At 43.7% G+C, this 18489-nt stretch overlaps 2 non-coding genes across 2 annotated transcripts; both read right to left on the reverse strand.

The window, feature by feature from the left end:
- Positions 1-1148: 1148 nt before the first annotated feature.
- trnal-uaa (transfer RNA leucine (anticodon UAA)) lies at positions 1149-1231 on the reverse strand. The gene has a single exon. It is a non-coding gene; the product is annotated as a tRNA-Leu (tRNA).
- Positions 1232-16572: 15341 nt separating this feature from the next.
- trnas-gga (transfer RNA serine (anticodon GGA)) lies at positions 16573-16653 on the reverse strand. Its single transcript has one exon. It is a non-coding gene; the product is annotated as a tRNA-Ser (tRNA).
- Positions 16654-18489: the final 1836 nt, after the last annotated feature.

Here is an 18489-nt window from a genome sequence, read left to right on the forward strand (position 1 = left end):
GACGAGGTTGCCTTAGAGCAGTAATCTTGCTGTCAACAGAAGTCGACAGACACAGTGATCGATAGAGACAAACCAACAAAAGGGGATAGACAGCCAGCGAGAGAGAGAGACAACGAGAGACAGAAAGGGTGAGACTGAAAAGTGAGGCAGACTGAGTGAGAATAAGACTCAAACACCTACATATACAGAGATGTGTGTGTGTGATCTATAAAGAGAGAGAGGGAAAGAGTGAGAGAAAGACAGTGATAAAGACAGTGACAAGGAGAGAGACAGATAGAGAGAGAGCGACAGATAGAGAGAGAGACAAATATATAAACAGAAAATATGGAAATACTCAGCAGGTTAGAGGTAGGAACTACCAGCGACAGGCAAAGAGAGACAGATCGGCAGAAACATAGACAGACAGAGATGATGGGAAAGAGTGAGACAGTCAGACAGAGAGACTGAGTGAATCCTATTCGAACAGAACTGGACACCGTGAGAAAGTGACAGACACATTCAGAACCAGAGACAAACAGGGAAACAGGGAGAGACAGACAGTGAGATAGAGACAAAGAGAAACAGAAAGTTTGAGACTGAAAGGGAGGATCAGACTGAATGAGAAAAAGACTCAAACACATACATACACAGAGATGTATTTGCGTGCTCCAGAAAGAGAGGGGGCAAAATAGTGATGGAATGACAGAGGAAAGGACAGGGACAAAGAGAGAGAAAAAGAGGGAGACAGATAGAGAAAAAGACAGATAGAGAGAGCGACAGAGAGACAAAAACAGAAAATAATGGAAATACTCATCAGGTTAGAGACAGAGACTAACAGAGACAGGCAAGGACATGGACAGACAGAGATAATGGGACAGAGAGAGGCAGTCAGACAGAGAGTCTGAGCGAATACCATTGCAACAGAACGAGACACCGTGAGAAAGAGACTGATTGAGAGACAGCGACAAACAGAGAAGCAGGGACAGACAGAGAGGGTTAGAGAGAGCCAAAGACTGAAATACATACACAGCTCTCCAAAGAGAGAGAGCGGCAGAGACATTTCATTATCGGCGCAGAGTGTCACATAGTTACAGAAAATTGGAGATTTTGCAGATGAAATTTGGGTATCACTGAGCAGGGTGGGAAAAATCTCTGTTTAATTAAGGAATTACCAGGAGTGGGGTTCGAACCCACGCGGGTATAAACCCATTAGATCTTAAGTCCAACGCCTTCACCACTCGGCCATCCTGGTCCTGATCCTGTCAGAGGTTGGACTCTGCCTCTCTGAGAATCTGGGCTTCAGCTCCACCCCCACAGACACACAGACACATCGGATTTCAGGGAGCATTTACGAACATTTTTCTCAATATTGACACGGGCGCAACTCTCCTATTCTTTTTCGAGTGATGCTCTGGCTACTTTCACATCCACCCGAGGGTGCACATGGAGCTTCAATTTAAAATTTCAGCCCATGGTCAACAGCTTCAACAATGCAAAATTCCCCAAATACTGCATTTGAGTGTCATCCAAGATGATGGGTTCAAGACTCAGGAGTGGGACTTACACACACAACCTCCTGATTCAGTCGAGAATGGAGCCACTGAACCAAAACCGATACCAAAGTTCACATCCGTATTATTTTCCCCAAGTTTTTTAAAAAGTTCCAGGACGTACCAAATTCATGGTGATGGATTTCCACAGACAGTTGCACATACACAGAGACATACATACAGGTAGACATACACAGACACACACACACATAAAATAACCAAAAATATACACGCATCAACATAGAAACATAGAAATTAGGTGCAGGAATATGCCATTCGTCCCTTAGAGCCTGCACCACCATTCAATAACATCATGGCTGATCATTCAACCTCAGTACCCCTTTCCTGCTTGCTCTCCATACCCCTTCATCCCTTTCGCCGTAAGGACAATATCTAACTCTCTTTTGAATATATCTAACGAACTGGCCTCAACGACTTTCTGCAGTCGAAAATTTCACAGGTTAACCACTCTCTGAGTGAAAACGTTTCTCCTCAGCTCGTTTCGAAATGGTTTACCCCTTACTCAAAGACTGTGATCCTTGGTCCCGAACTCCCCAGCAGCGAGAACATTCATCCAGCCTCTAAGCTGTCCAATCTCGTCAGAATTTTATATGTTTCTTTGAAATCTCCTCTCATTCTTCTAAACTCCAGTGGATACCAGCCCAGTTGATCCAGTCTCTCCTCATATGTCAGTCCTGCCATCCCAGGGAATCAAGCTGGTGATCCTTCGCTGTACTCCCTCAATAGCAAGGATGTCCTTCCTCAGTTTCGGAGACCAAAACTGAACACAATGTTCCAGGTGTGGCCTCATGGAGGCCCTATACAACTGCAGTAAGACCTCCCTGCTCCTATACTCAAATCCCCTACCTATGAAGGGGAACATGCCATTTGCCTTCTTCACCGCCTGCTGCACCTGCATACCAACAATCAATGACTGATGTATCATGAAACCCAGATCAAGATATACAAAGATTGCCTTAGACAAATAGATGGATAGACAGCCAGTTTCACTGTTGCAACTTTGGCTGTCTTTTGCGTTTTTCAGTCGACGATACTGCCACTGAACCAAAGCCGATACCAAAGTTCACAACCGTATTATTTTCCCCAAGACTTTTTAAAAAGTTCCAGCACATACCAAATTCATGGTGATGATTTGCACAGACAGTTGCACATACACAGAGACATATATACAGATAGACATACTCAGAGACACACACACCCACACACTTAACCAAAAATATATATGCACCAACAGACATGCCTTTGACATATAGAGGGATAGACAGGCTGAATCACTGTCGCTACTTTGGCTGATTATTGCGTTTTTCTATCCGTATGTAACATGAATATTGCAGATTTTAATAAAAATGAGAAATAGATGTCAGTGTTGAAATGTGTGGGACGTTATTCCGCCTATCTTAGGATCAGTTTTGCAAAAACCTGGTTAAATTGTAAAATGTAATTAAAAATGCTTTGAATTGTAGTCGGCAGGATTCGAACCTACGCGCAGAAAACCCATCGATTTCGAAACCATCGCTTTAACCACTAGACAACATCTACTGCCTCTCTGGCACTTTAAATGTTACTCAGAAAAAACTCAGTCATCCATCTGTGTGCAGCAGACGGCCACAGAATCCTGAAAAAGTCTCCGTTGCAAAAAGTCTGGAAGAGGCAATCTCCTCTTGCTGTATTTTTATTGTTCCATATTGCTCTGGAACTTTTTAATATGAATCTATACCAAGAAACAGAAGAAAAATTCGACATTTTGAAAAAGCTGCTTTGCCATCGGGGAATTGAATCCGGTGCTCCCGCGTAACAGGGGGGCACAATCATCGCTATATGGACGAAGGAACGTGTTGCGTCAGAGCAGTAATCAAGCTGCGAACAGAGGTCGACAGACACATTGATAGACAGACACAAACCGACAAACAGGGATAGACAGACAGCGAGAGAGAGACAACGAGAGACAGAAAGGGTGAGACTGAAAAGTCAGTCAGAGACAGCGAGAAAAAGACTCAAACACCTACATATACAGAGATGTGTAAGTGTGATCTATAAAAAGAGAGGGGAAGAGTGAGAGAAAGACAGTGATAAAGACAGTGACAAGGTGAGAGACAGATAGAGAGAGCGACAGATAGAGAGAGAGACAAAGATTTCAACAGAAAATTATGGAAATACTCAGCAGGTTAGAGACAGGAACTACCAGCGACAGGCAAAGAGAGACAGACAGGCAGAAACATAGACAGACAGAGATGATGGGAAAGAGTGAGACAGTCAGACAGAGAGATTGTGAGAATCCCATTCGAACAGAACTGGACACCGTGAGCAATAGACAGACACATTGAGAACCAGAGGCAAACAGGGAAACAGGGAGAGACAGACAGTGAGATAGAGACAAAGAGAGACATAAAGTTTGAGTCTGAAAGGGATGATCAGACTGAATGAGAAAAAGACTCAAACACATACATACACAGAGATGTATTTGCGTGCGCCATAAAGAGAGGGAGGCAAATAGCGATGGAATGACAGAGAAAAGGACAGGGACAAAGAGAGAGACAAAGAGGGCGACAGATAGAGAGCAAGACAGATAGAGAGAGAGAGACATAGAGACAAAAACATCAAATAATGGAAATACTTATCAGGTTAGAGTCAGGGACTAACAGAGACAGGCAAAGACATGGACAGACAGAGATAATGGGAAAGAGAGAGACAGTCAGACAGAGAGTGTCAGAATGAGAGAGACAAAGACTCAAACACACAAACACAGCTCTCGAAAGAGAGAGAGTGGCAGAGACCGAGCGACACAGATACGTTTCGCAATTTCATTTCATTATCGGCTCAGAGTGTCATATCGTTACAGAAAATTGCAGATTCAGCAGATGAGAATCGGGTATCACTGAGCAAGATGGGAAATATCTACGTTTAATTAAGGAATTACAAGGACTGGGGTTCAAACCCACGCGGGTATAAACCCATTACATCTTAAATCCAACGCCTTTACCACTCGGCCATCCTGGTCCTGATTCTGTCAGTGGTTGGACTCTGCCTGTGAGAATCTAGGCTTCAGCTCCACCCCCACAGCGACACACAGACACACAGGATTGCAGGCAGCATTTACGAACATATTTCTTAATATTGACACGGGCGCAACTCTCCTATTCTTTTCCGAATAAGGCTCTGGAAACGTTCACATCCACCCGAGGGTGCAAATGGAGCTTCAATTTAAAATTTCAACCGATGGTCAACGGCTTCAACAATGCAACATTCCCCAAGTACTGCATTTGAGTGTCAGCCAAGATGATGTGTTCTAGTTTCAGGAGTGGGACTTACACACACAACCTCCTGATTCAGTCGAGAATGGAGCCACTGAACCAAAACCGATCTCAAAGATCACAACCGTATTATTTTCCCCAAGTTTTTTTAAAAGTTCCAGGACGTACCAAATTCATGGTGATGATTTCCACAGACAGTTGCACATACACAGAGACATACATACAGATAGACATACACAGACACACGCTCGCACAATAACCAAAAATATACACTCATCAACATAGAAACATAGAAACATAGAAATTTGATGCAGGAATATGCCATTCGGCCCTTCGAGCCTGCACCACCATTCAATAAGATCATGGCTCATCATTCAACCTCAGTACCCCTTTCCTGCTCTCTCTCCATACCCCTTGATCCCTTTAGCCGTAAGGGCCCTTTTGAATATATCTAACGAACTGGCCTCAACGACATTCTGCGGTAGAAAATTTCACAGGTTAACCACTCTCTGAGTGAAGAAGTTTCTCCTCATCTCGGTCCTAAATGATTTACACCTTATTCTTAGACTATGATCCTTGGTCTCGAACACCCCATCAAGGGGAACATTCTTCCAGCCTCTAAGCTGTCCAATCTCGTCAGAATTTTATATGTTTCTATGAGATCCCCTCTCATTCTTCTAAACTCCAGTGGATACCAGCCCAGTTGATCCAGTCTCTCCTCATATGTCAGTCCTGCCATTCCGGGAATCATGCTGGTGAACCTTAGCTGTACTCCCTCAATAGCAAGGACGTCCTTCCTCAGATTTGGAGACCAAAACTGAACACAATATTCCAGGTGTGGCCTCACCAAGGCCCTGTACAACTGCAGTAAGACATCCCTGCTCCGATACTCAAATCCCCTCACTATGAAGGCGAACATGCCATTTGCCTTCTTTACCGCCTTCTGCACCTGCATACCAACAATCAATGATTGATATACCATGGCACCCAGATTAAGATATACAAAGGTTGCCTTCGACAAATAGATGGATAGACAGGCAGGGTCACTGTCACTACTTTGTCTTGCTTTTTCGTTTTTCAGTCGAGGATGCTGCCACTGAACCAAAGCCGATATCAAAGTTCACAATCGTATTATTTTCCCCAACACTTTTTTAAAAGTTCCAGGACGTACCAAATTCATGGTGATGATTTCCGCAGACAGTTGCACATACACAGAGACATATATACAGATAGACAGACACAGACACACACACACACACACATAACCAAAAATATACATGCACCAAGGGACATGCACAGATGCCTTATACATCTAGAGGGATAGACAGGCTGAATCACTGTCGCTACTTTGGCTGATTTTTGCGATTTTCTATCCGTATATATCTTGAATATTGCAGATATTGAGATATTGCATAAAAATGAGAAATAGATGTCAGTGTTGAAAGGTGTTCGACGTTCTTCCGCCTTTCTCAGGATCAGTTTTGCAAAAACCTGGTTAAATTGTAAAATGGAATGAAAAATGCTGAGAATCGTAGCCGGCAGAATTCTTCATTCGCAGGGAAAACCCAAAGGAATGCTAGACCATCGCGTTAACCACTCGGCCACAACTACTGCGTCTCTGGCACTTTAAATGTTACTCAGAAAAAACTCAGTCATCCATCTCTGTGCAGCAGACGGCCACAGAATCCTGAAAAAGTCTCCGTTTGCAAAAAATCTGGAAGAGGCAATCTCCTCTTGCTGTATCTTTACTGTTCGAAATTGCTCTGAAACTTTTTAATATGAATCTATACCAAGAAACAGAAGTAAAATTCGACATTTTGAAAAAGCTGCTTTTCTGTTGGGGAATTGAACCCGGTTCTCCAATGTAACAGGTGGGGATATTCACCACTATACGGACGAGGGTACGGGTTGCATCAGAGCAGTTATCGAGCTGTGATCAGATGTCGACAGACACATTGAGAGACAGAGACAAACAGGGAGAGATAGATAGCGAGAGAGAGAGACAACGAGAGACAAAAAGGGTGAGACTGAAAAGTCAGGCAGACTCTGAGAAAAAGACTCAAACACCTCCATATACAGAGATGTGTGTGTGTGATCAATAAAGAGAGAGAGGGAAAGAGTGAAAGAAAGACAGTGATAAAGACAGTGACAAGGAGAGAGACAGATAGAGAGAGAGCGACAGATCGAGAGAGAGGCAAAGATATAAACAGAAAATGATGGAAATACTCAGCAGGTTAGAGACAGGAATTACCAGCGACAGGCAAAGAGAGACAGATAGGCAGAAACATAGACAGACAGAGATGATGGGAAAGTGTGGGACAGTCAGACAGAGAGACTGAGAGAATTCCATTCGAACAGCACTGGACACCGTGAGAAAGTGACAGACACATTGAGAACCAGAGAAAAGGACAGGGACAAAGTGAGAGACAAAGAGGGCGACAGGTAGAGAGAAAGACAGATAGAGAGAGAGAGACATAGAGACAAAAACAGAAAATAATGGAAATACTTATCAGGTTAGAGACAGCGACTAACAGAGACAGGCAAAGACATGGACAGACAGAGATAATGGGACAGAGAGAGACAGTCAGACAGAGAGTCTGAGAGAATCCCATTGCAACAGGACTGGACACCGTGAGAAAGAGACAGATTGAGAGACAGAGACAAACAGCGAAACAGGGACAGACAGAGTGGGTCAGACTGAGAGAGACAAAGACTCAAACACACAAACACATACACAACTCTCTAAAGAGAGAGAGCGACACAGATACATTTCACAATTTCATTTCATTATCGACTCAGAGTGTCACATAGTTACAGAAAATTGGAGATTCAGCAGATGAAAATCAGGTATCACTGAGCAGGATGGGAAAAATCTCTGTTTAATTAAGGAATTACCAGGAGTGGGGTTTGCAGCCCCGCGGGTATAAATCCATTACATTTTACGTCCAACGCCTGTACCACTCGGCCATCCTGATCCTGATTCTGTCAGTGGTTGGACTCTGCCTCTGTGAGAATCTTGGCTTCAGCTCCACCCCCACAGCGACACACAGAGACATTGGATTTCAGTGAGCATTCACGAACATTTTTCGTAATATTGACACGGGCGCAGCTCTCCTATTATTTTTCGACTAAGACTCTGGGAACTTTCACATCCACCCGAGGGTGCAGATGGAGCTTCAATTTAAAATTTCAGCCGATGGTCAACAGCTTCAACAATGCAACATTCCCCAAATAGTGCATTTGAGTGTCATCCAAAATGATAAGTTCAAGTCTCAGGAGTGGGACTTACACACACAACCTCCTGATTCAGTCGAGAATGGAGCCACTGTACCAAAACCGATACCAAAGTTCACAACCGTATTATTTTCCCGAAGTTTTTTTTAAAGTTCCAGGACGTACTAAATTCATGGTGATGATTTCCACAGACAGTTGCACATACACAGAGACATACATACAGATAGACATACACAGACACACGCACACACAATAACCAAAACTTTGCACGCATCAACATAGAAACATAGAGACATAGAAATTAGGTGCAGGAATATGCCATTCGGCCCTTCGATCATGGCTCATCATTCAACCTCAGTACCCCTTTCCTGCTTTCTCTCCATACCCCTTGATCGCTTTAGCCGTAAGGGCCATATCTAACTCCCTTTTGAATATATCTAACGAACTGGCCTCAACGACTTTCTGCCGTAGAAAATGTCACAGGTTAACCACTCTCTGAGTGAAGAAGTTTCTCCTCATCTCGGTCTTAGATGGCTTACTCCTTACTCTTAGACTGTAATCCTTCGTCTCATACTCCCTAGCAACGAGAACATTCTTTCAGCGTCTAAGCTGTCCAATCTCGTCAGAATTTTATATGTTGCTGTGTGATCGCCTCTCATTCTTCTAAACTCCAGTGGATACCAGCCCAGTTGATCCAGTCTCTCCTCATATGTAAATCCTGCCATCCCGGGAATCATGCTGGTGAACCTTCGCTGAGCTCCCTCAATAGCAAGGACTTCCTTGCTCAGATTCGGGGACCAAAACTGAACACAATATTCCAGGTGTGGCCTCACCAAGTCCCTGTACAACTGCAGTAAGACCTCTCCGCTCCTATACTCAAATCCCCTAGCTATGAAGGCGAACATGCCATTTGCCTTCTTTACCACCTGCTGCACCTGCATGCAACTTTCAATGACTGATGTACCATGACACCCAGATCAAGATATACACAGGTTGCCGTAGACAAATAGATGGATAGACAGGCAGTGTGATTGTCGCTACTGTGGCTGCCTTTTGCGTTTTTCTATCCGCATGTATCGTGAATACTCCAAATTATTGAAAGAAAGAAAAAAGCGGCTGCATCGAAAGATGTGGGACGTTGCTCTATCTATCTCAGAATCAATTTTGCAGTAACGTGGTTAAATTGCGAAATAGAATGAAATATGCTGTGAAACAAAGTAGGCAGGATTCAAACCTGCTCAGAGAAACCCCGATAGATTTGTTGTCCATTGTATAACCCACTCGGCCACGACTACTGGCTCGCTGCATCATTAAATGTTACTCAGATAAAACTTGGTCATCCATCTCTGTGCAGCAGACGGCCATGGAATCCGGAAAAAGTCTCCGTTTGCTAAAAATCTGGAAGAGGCAATCTCCTCTTACTGTATTTGTACTGTTCTATATTGCACTGGAACTTTTTAATATGAATCAACACCAAGAAACAGAAGTAAAATTCTGCATTTTGTAAATGCTGCCACCGCGTCGGGAAGCAGAACCACGGTCTCCGGCGGAACAGGCGGGGATACTCACCACTATACTAACGAGCATGAGTTCTATCAGAGGAGGTATCGAGCTGTGAAAAGAACTGGACACCATGAGAAGTCGACAGACACATTGCGAGACAGAGACAAACCGACAAACAGGGAGAGACAGACAGCGAGATAGAAACAACGAGAGACAGAAAGTGTAAGACTGAGAAGGAGAGGCAGACTGAGTGATAAAAGACACAAACACACACATATACAGAGATGTGTGTATGTGTGATCTATTAAGAGAGAGAGGTAAGAGTGAGAGAAAAACAATGATACAGTCAGTGACAAGGAGAAAAACAGGCAGAGAAAGAGAGCGATAGAGACTAAAACAGAAAATGATGGAAATACTTCTCAGCTTACAGGCAGGGACTAACAGAGGCAGGCAAAGACATGGACAGACCGAAATGATGGGAAAGAGAGAGCCAGTCAGAAAAAGAGTCTGAGAGAATCCCATTGGAACAGACGTGGGCAACGTGAGAAAGAGACAGATTGAGAGACAGAGACAAACAGAGAAACAGGAACAGACAGAGTGAGTCAGACTGAGACAGACAAAGACTCAAACATACAAACACATACACAGCTCTCTGAAGAGAGAGAGAGAGGCAGAAACCGAGCGACACAGATATATTTCACAATTTCATTTCATTATCGGTTGAGAGTGTCACATATTTACATAAAATTGCTGATTCAACCGATGAAAATCCGGTATCACTGATTGGAAAGGGAGGAAATCCGTGTTAAATTAAAGAGGTACCAGGAGTGGGGTACGAACCCACGGGGAAAAAAAAACATTGAATTTTACGGCCAACGCCTCAACCACTCGGCTATTCTGGCCCGGTGGGACCCTACATTCTGTCTCTGTGAGCATCTGGGCTTCAACCCCAACGCCACATACAAACACATACACATCGGCTTTCAGTGAGCATTTACGAACATTTATCGCAATATTGACACGGGGGCAACTATCCGATTCTTTTTCGAGTAATGACCTGGGAACTTTCATATCCACCCGAGGGTGCAGACGGAGCTTCAATTTAACATTTCATCCGAAAGTCAACAGCTTCAACATTGCAAAATTCCCCAAGTGCTGCACTTGAGTGTTAGCCAAGATGATATGATCACGTCTCAGGAGTGCGACTTGAGCATACAAACTCCCAATTCAGTCGCTAATGCTGCCACTGAACCAAAGCCGATACAAAAGTTCGCAACCGTATTATTTTCCCCAAGTCTTTTTTATAAGTTCCAGGACGTACCAAATTCATGGTGATGATTTCCACAGGCAGTTGCACATACACAGAGACATACATACAGATAGACATACACAGACACACGCACACACAATAACCAAAAATATACACGCATCAACATAGAAACATAGAAACATAGAAATTTGATGCAGGAATATGCCATTCGGCCCTTCGAGCCTGCACCACCATTCAATAAGATCATGGCTCATCATTCAACCTCAGTACCCTTTTCCTGCTTTCTCTCCATACACCTTGATCCCTTTAGCATTAAGGGGCCTTTTGAATATATCTAACGAACTGGCCTCAACGACATTCTGCGGTAGAAAATTTCACAGGTTAACCACTCTCTGAGTGAAGAAGTTTCTCCTCATCTTGGTCCTAAATGGTTTACACCTAATTCTTAGACTATGATCCTTGGTCTCGAACACCCCATCAAGGGGAACATTCTTCCAGCAGCCTCTAAGCTGTCCAATCTCGTCAGAATTTTATATGTTTCGATGAGATCCCCTCTCATTCTTCTAAACTCCAGTGGATACCAGCCCAGTTGATCCAGTCTCTCCTCATATGTCAGTCCTGCCATTCCGGGAATCATGCTGGTGAACCTTAGCTGTACTCCCTCAATAGCAAGGACGTCCTTCCTCAGATTTGGAGACCAAAACTGAACACAATATTCCAGGTGTGGCCTCACCAAGGCCCTGTACAACTGCAGTAAGACATCCCTGCTCCGATACTCAAATCCCCTCACTATGAAGGCGAACATGCCATTTGCCTTCTTTACCGCCTTCTGCACCTGCATACCAACAATCAATGATTGATGTACCATGGCACCCAGATTAAGATATACACAGGTTGCCTTCGACAAATAGATGGATAGACAGGCAGGGTCACTGTCACTACTTTGTCTTGCTTTTTCGTTTTTCAGTCGAGGATGCTGCCACTGAACCAAAGCCGATATCAAAGTTCACAATCGTATTATTTTCCCCAACACTTTTTTAAAAGTTCCAGGACGTACCAAATTCATGGTGATGATTTCCGCAGACAGTTGCACATACACAGAGACATATATACAGATAGACAGACACAGACACACACACACACACACATAACCAAAAATATACATGCACCAAGGGACATGCACAGATGCCTTATACATCTAGAGGGATAGACAGGCTGAATCACTGTCGCTACTTTGGCTGATTTTTGCGATTTTCTATCCGTATATATCTTGAATATTGCAGATATTGAGATATTGCATAAAAATGAGAAATAGATGTCAGTGTTGAAAGGTGTTCGACGTTCTTCCGCCTTTCTCAGGATCCGTTTTGCAAAAACCTGGTTAAATTGTAAAATGGAATGAAAAATGCTGAGAATCGTAGCCGGCAGAATTCTTCATTCGCAGGGAAAACCCAAAGGATTGCTAGACCATCGCGTTAACCACTCGGCCACAACTACTGCGTCTCTGGCACTTTAAATGTTACTCAGAAAAAACTCAGTCATCCATCTCTGTGCAGCAGACGGCCACAGAATCCTGAAAAAGTCTCCGTTTGCAAAAAATCTGGAAGAGGCAATCTCCTCTTGCTGTATCTTTACTGTTTAAATTGCTCTGAAACTTTTTAATATGAATCTATACCAAGAAACAGAAGTAAAATTCGACATTTTGAAAAAGCTGCTTTTCTGTTGGGGAATTGAACCCGGTTCTCCAATGTAACAGGCGCGGATACTCACCACTATACGGACGAGGGTACGGGTTGCATCAGAGCAGTTATCGAGCTGTGATCAGAAGTCGACAGACACATTGAGAGACAGAGACAAACAGGGAGAGACAGATAGCGAGAGAGAGAGACAACGAGAGACAGAAAGGGTGAGACTGAAAAGTCAGGCAGACTCTGAGAAAAAGACTCAAACACCTCCATATACAGAGATGTGTGTGTGTGATCAATAAAGAGAGAGAGGGAAAGAGTGAAAGAAAGACAGTGATAAAGACAGTGACAAGGAGAGAGACAGATAGAGAGAGAGCGACAGATCGAGAGAGAGGCAAAGATATAAACAGAAAATGATGGAAATACTCAGCAGGTTAGAGACAGGAATTACCAGCGACAGGCAAAGAGAGACAGATAGGCAGAAACATAGACAGACAGAGATGATGGGAAAGAGTGAGACAGTCAGATAGAGAGACTGAGAGAATTCCATTCGAACAGCACTGGACACAGTGAGAAAGTGACAGACACATTGAGAACCAGAGAAAAGGACAGGGACAAAGTGAGAGACAAAGAGGGCGACAGGTAGAGAGAAAGACAGATAGAGAGAGAGACATAGAGACAAAAACAGAAAATAATGGAAATACTTATCAGGTTAGAGACAGCGACTAACAGAGACAGGCAAAGACATGGACAGACAGAGATAATGGGACAGAGAGAGACAGTCAGACAGAGAGTCTGAGAGAATCCCATTGCAACAGGACTGGACACCGTGAGAAAGAGACAGATTGAGAGACAGAGACAAACAGTGAAACAGGGACAGACAGAGTGGGTCAGACTGAGAGAGACAAAGACTCAAACACACAAACACATACACAACTCTCTAAAGAGAGAGAGCGACACAGATACATTTCACAATTTCATTTCATTATCGACTCAGAGTGTCACATAGTTACAGAAAATTGGAGATTCAGCAGATGAAAATCAGGTATCACTGAGCAGGATGGGAAAAATCTCTGTTTAATTAAGGAATTACCAGGAGTGGGGTTTGCAGCCCCGCGGGTATAAATCCATTACATTTTACGTCCAACGCCTGTACCACTCGGCCATCCTGATCCTGATTCTGTCAGTGGTTGGACTCTGCCTCTGTGAGAATCTTGGCTTCAGCTCCACCCCCACAGCGACACACAGAGACATTGGATTTCAGTGAGCATTCACGAACATTTTTCGTAATATTGACACGGGCGCAACTCTCCTATTATTTTTCGACTAAGGCTCTGGGAACTTTCACATCCACCCGAGGGTGCAGATGGAGCTTCAATTTAAAATTTCAGCCGATGGTCAACAGCTTCAACAATGCAACATTCCCCAAATAGTGCATTTGAGTGTCATCCAAGATGATGTGTTCAAGTCTCAGGAGTGGGACTTACACACCAACCTCCTGATTCAGTCGAGAATAGAGCCACTGTACCAAAACCGATACCAAAGTTCACAACCGTATTATTTTCCCGAAGTTTTTTTTAAACTTCCAGGACGTACCAAATTCATGGTGATGATTTCCACAGACAGTTGCACATACACAGAGACATACATACAGATAGACATACACAGACACACGCACACACAATAACCAAAACTTTGCACGCATCAACATAGAAACATAGAGACATAGAAATTAGGTGCAGGAATATGCCATTCGGCCCTTCGATCATGGCTCATCATTCAACCTCAGTACCCCTTTCCTGCTTTCTCTCCATACCCCTTGATCGCTTTAGCCGTAAGGGCCATATCTAACTCCCTTTTGAATATATCTAACGAACTGGCCTCAACGACTTTCTGCGGTAGAAAATGTCACAGGTTAACCACTCTCTGAGTGAAGAAGTTTCTCCTCATTTCGGTCCTAGATGGCTTACTCCTTACTCTTAGACTGTAATCCTTCGTCTCATAATCCCTAGCAACGAGAACATTCTTTCAGCGTCTAAGCTGTCCAATCTCGTCAGAATTTTATATGTTTCTGTGTGATCCCCTCTCATTCTTCTAAACTCTAGTGGATACCAGCCCAGTTGATCCAGTCTCTCCTCATATGTAAATCCTGCCATACCGGGAATCATGCTGGTGAACCTTCGCTGTGCTCCCTCAATAGCAAGGACTTCCTTGCTCAGATTCGGGGACCAAAACTGAACACAATATTCCAGGTGTGGCCTCACCAAGGCCCTGTACAACTGCAGTAAGACCTCCCTGCTCCTATACTCAAATCCCCTAGCTATGAAGGCGAACATGCCATTTGCCTTCTTCACCACCTGCTGCACCTGCATGCAACTTTCAATGACTGATGTACCATGACACCCAGATCAAGATATACACAGGTTGCCTTAGACAAATAGATGGATAGACAGGCAGTGTGATTGTCGCTACCTTGGCTGCCTTTTGCATTTTTCTATCCGCATGTATCGTGAATACTGCAAATTAATGAAAGAAAGAAAAAAGCGGCTGCGTCGAAAGATGTGGGACGTTGCTCTATCTATCTCAGAATCAGTTTTGCAGTAACGTGGTTAAATTGCGAAATAGAATGAAATATGCTGTGAAACAAAGTAGGCAGGATTCAAACCTGCTCAGAGAAACCCCGATAGATTTGTTGTCCATTGTATAACCCACTCGGCCACGACTACTGGCTCGCTGCATCATTAAATGTTACTCAGATAAAACTCAGTCATCCATCTCTGTGCAGCAGAGAAAGAGAGCGATAGAGACTAAATCAGAAAATGATGGAAATACTTCTCAGGTTAGAGGCAGGGACTAACAGAGACAGGCAAAGACATGGACAGACCGAAATGATGGGAAAGAGAGAGCCAGTCAGACAAAGAGTCTGAGAGAATCCCATTGGAACAGACGTGGGCAACGTGAGAAAGAGACAGATTGAGAGACAGACAAACAGAGAAACAGGAACAGACAGAGTGAGTCAGACTGAGAGAGACAAAGACTCAAACATACAAACACATACACAGCTCTCTGAAGAGAGAGAGAGAGGCAGAAACCGAGCGACACAGATATATTTCACAATTTCATTTCATTATCGGTTGAGAGTGTCACATATTTACATAAAATTGCTGATTCAACCGATGAAAATCCGGTATCACTGATTGGAAAGGGAGGAAATCCGTGTTAAATTAAAGAGGTACCAGGAGTGGGGTACGAACCCACGGGGAAAAATAAACATTGAATTTTACGGCCAACGTCTTAACCACTCGGCTATTCTGGTCCGGTGGGACCCTACATTCTGTCTCTGTGAGCATCTGGGCTTCAACCCCAACGCCACATAAAAACACAGACACATCGGCTTTCAGTGAGCATTTACGAAAATTTTTCGCAATATTGACACAGGGGCAACTATCCGATTCCTTTTCGAGTAATAACCTGGGAACTTTCATATCCACCCGAGGGTGCAGACGGAGCTTCAATTTAACATTTCATCCGAAAGTCAACAGCTTCAACATTGCAAAATTCCCCAAGTGCTGCACTTGAATGTTAGCCAAGATGATATGCTCAAGTCTCAGGAGTGCGACTTGAACAGACAAACTCCCGATTCAGTCGAGAATGCGGCTACTGAACCAAAGCCGATACAAAGGTTCACAACCGTATTATTTTCCCCAAGTCGTTTTTATAAGTTCCAGGACATACCAAATTCATAGTGATGATTTCCACAGACAGTTGCACATACACAGAGACATATAAATAGATAGACAGACACAGAGACCCACACATACATAACCAAAAATTTGCACGCACCAACGGGCATGCACAGATGCCTCAGACATCTCGAGGGATAGATAGGCTGAATCACTGTCGCAACTTTGACTGATGTTTGCGATTTTTGAAACGGATGTATCGTGAATATTGCAGATTTATAAAAATGAGAAAAAAATGTCAAAGTTGAAAGGTGTGGGACGTTATTCCATCTATCTCAGGATCAGTTTGGCAGAGAAACGGTTAAATTGTGAAATGGAATGAAAAATGCTGAGAATCGTAGTCGGCAGGATTCGAACCTGCGCGGGATAACACAATGGATTTCCAGTCCATCACCTTAACCACTCGGCCACGACTACTGCGTCGCTGCCTTTTTAAACTTTACTCAGAAAAAACTCAGTCATCCATCTCTGTGTAGCAGACGGCCAAAGACTCCTGAAAAATTCTCCGTTTACAAAAAATCTGGACGAGGCAATCTCATCTACCTGTATTTTTACAGTTCCATATTACTCTGGAACATTTTAATATGCATCTCTTCCAAGAAACAGAAGTAAAATTCGACATCTTGAAACAACTACCTCCCCATCGGGGAAATTGAACCCCGGTCTCCAGCGTGACAGGCGGGGATACTCACCACTATACTAACGAGGAACTGACGGGTACCAGCTCTGTCAGAGCAGGAATCGAGTCACTATGAACAGAACTGGACACCAGGAGAAGTCGACAGACACATTGAGAGACAGAGACAAACCGACAAACAGGGAGAGACAGACAGCGAGATAGAGACAACGAGAGACACAAAGTGTGAGACTGAGAAGGAGAGGCAGACTGAGTGAGAAAAAGACTCAAATATATACATATACAGAGATGTGTGTGTGTGATCTATTAAGAGAGAGAGGGAAAGAGTGAGAGAAAGACAATGATAAAGTCAGTGACAAGGAGAGAGACAGATAGAGAGAGAGCGATAGAGACTAAAACAGAAAATGATGGAAATACTTCTCAGCTTACAGGCAGGGACTAACAGAGACAAGCAAAGACATGGACAGACCGAAATGATGGGAAAGAGAGAGCCAGTCAGACAAAGAGTCTGACAGAATCCCATTGGACCAGACGTGGCACCGTGAGAAAGAGACAGATTGAGAGACAAAGACAAACAGAGAAACAGGGACAGACTGAGTGAGTCAGACTGAGAGATTCAAAGACTCAAACATACAAAACTCTCTGAAGAGAGAGAGAGAGAGGCAGAAACCGAGCGACACAGATACATTTCATTATCGGTTCAGAGTGCCACATTGTTACAGAAAATTGCTGATTCAACCGATGAAAATCCGGTCTCACTTTTCAGAATGGGAGGAAATCCGTGTTAAATTAAAGAGACACCAGGAGTGGGGGACGAACCCACGCGGGACAAACCCATTGAGTTTTAAGGCCAACGCCTCAACCACTCGGCTATTCTGGTCCTGTGAGAACCTGGATTCTGTCTCTGTGAGAATCTGGGCTTCAACCCCAACCCCACATCCAAACACATGCACATCGGCTTTCAGTGAGCATTTACGAACATTTTTAGTTATATTGACACGGGGGCAACTCTCCTATTCTTTTTCGAGTAATCCTCTGGGAACTTTCATATCCACCCGAGGGTGCAGACGGAGCTTCAATTTAACATTTCATCCGAAAGTCAACAGCTTCAACATTGCAAAATTCCCCAAGTGCTGCACTTGAATGTTAGCCAAGATGATATGCTCAAGTCTCAGGAGTGCGACTTGAACAGACAAACTCCCGATTCAGTCGAGAATGCGGCCACTGAACCAAAGCCGATACAAAAGTTCACAACCGTATTATTTTCCCCAAGTCGTTTTTATAAGTTCCAGGACATACCAAATTCATGGTGATGATTTCCACAGACAGTTGCACATACACAGAGACATATAAATAGATAGACAGACACAGAGACCCACACACACATAACCAAAAATTTGCACGCACCAACCGGCATGCACAGATGCCTCAGACATCTCGAGGGATAGACAGGCTGAATCACTTTCGCAACTTTGACTGATGTTTGCGATTTTTGAAACGGATGTATCGTGAATATTGCAGATTAATAAAAATGAGAAAAAAATGTCAAAGCTGAAAGGTGTGGGACGTTATTCCATCTATCTCAGGATCAGTTTGGCAGAGAACCGGTTAAATTG

This window comes from Pristiophorus japonicus, chromosome 23 (genome assembly GCF_044704955.1).
Source record: "Pristiophorus japonicus isolate sPriJap1 chromosome 23, sPriJap1.hap1, whole genome shotgun sequence".
In the NCBI taxonomy this organism is placed as follows: domain Eukaryota; kingdom Metazoa; phylum Chordata; class Chondrichthyes; family Pristiophoridae; genus Pristiophorus; species Pristiophorus japonicus.